The sequence below is a fragment of the Squalius cephalus genome (genome assembly GCF_949319135.1).
Source record: "Squalius cephalus genome assembly, chromosome: 14".
NCBI classification, from domain to species: Eukaryota; Metazoa; Chordata; class Actinopteri; order Cypriniformes; family Leuciscidae; genus Squalius; species Squalius cephalus.
Window position 1 is genome coordinate 36844721 of NC_137135.1, and position 1467 is coordinate 36846187.

Below are 1467 nucleotides of genomic sequence, written 5' to 3' on the forward strand. Positions count from 1 at the left end.
TAATTCAGTTATCTTACATTGGGAGTCTTTGTCGACCTCTTGTGGAAAAATAATAATATAACATGATATTTCATGACTCTAGATGTCCTTATAGCAAATGAGCTGTTCCTCTGGGTCCTAAAGTTCAGTTCAATATGCATTCAGATACACATGTGGACAAAAATATATATATAGGTAAAGTTTTAGTATTTATAGTTTGAATGTTGAGCATTTTTAGGTTTTTCTATGTGTAGGCCTACTGAAGCATTCCTCGCATTCAATTCATTCCTAAGGGGGTCAAATTGACCCGAGCGGGAAGGATTTGTTACCTTTCTAAAATTCAACCACAAAACTCATTTTGTGTGTGTGTGTATTTTGTGGTTCAAGTGCGGCAAAAGTCCTTGGGTCTTGGACCCCTCCGATAAACACTAATTTTTTTTTTTTGTTGAAAATTCGGTGTCAAAAACGTTGTTGAATATTTAACTGTGCTCAACTAACTGAAGTCAGTCTGAAAACACAAGCTGCAGTTCCAGCATCCGCCAGCAGAGGCGCTGGCGTCACCAGCACAACATCACAACACTGACCCAAACATCTGTTTGACATGGCAGCTTTATTATTGATATAAGCGTGTGAAAGCAGCTCTGCATAATATTTTTGAAACATATACAAAAGGCCTGTTCCCTAAACACAAGAGACTTTGAAAATCCCTGACATCACCAGGGAAATCAGTCTTATAAGACACGTCTGTTATTCTCAGTAATGAAGGTAAGAGGCATCCAGACTCCCTGCGTCTCGTGAAACCCTACAGTCCTGAACTCTATTCACATCTATACACACTCTGAGAGATCTGCAAAATGCATGAAAGTGATATAATGAAGTGAATAAAATAGATAAATTAGTGTAACAGAAATCATACCTGAAGACAAAAATAAGCAACCAAATGTCTGAGAGTGAATCACACTTGTTTTCTATAAAAATAAATGATGTACACTTGTCACCATGTGCTCACATTTCCACATATTTGGGCAAATATATTACTCAGAAATGGTAAAATGACAAAAAGAATCACGCAGGTGAGTAAATTAACATTATACTCATGAACTGGAGTAAAAATATAGACATAAAAGCAATAATTACAATGAAGATTAGATAAGATTATCAGGATGTCAAAAGAAACCTACCTCTCCATGAGATTATCATAATGCAAAACGGAAGAGGAGAGACAGAACCGGAAGTTACGTTAGCTCATGATGACGTCACAGCACTTAAAGGGGAAAGCACTCATTACCATCAGGTATATAAATGAACAATTTTGTGTTTTGAGTTCTACTCAATGGTACGTATTATTTCTATACCTGTTACACAAGATGTCGTGATTAACAATTTCATGTCTTAATTGAGTTTCTTTTGCGATACAGCACATTATACTTTATATCCAATTTGCATATCCCTCATTTGCATAACTAGCCTTCTGATGGAAATTTGTTA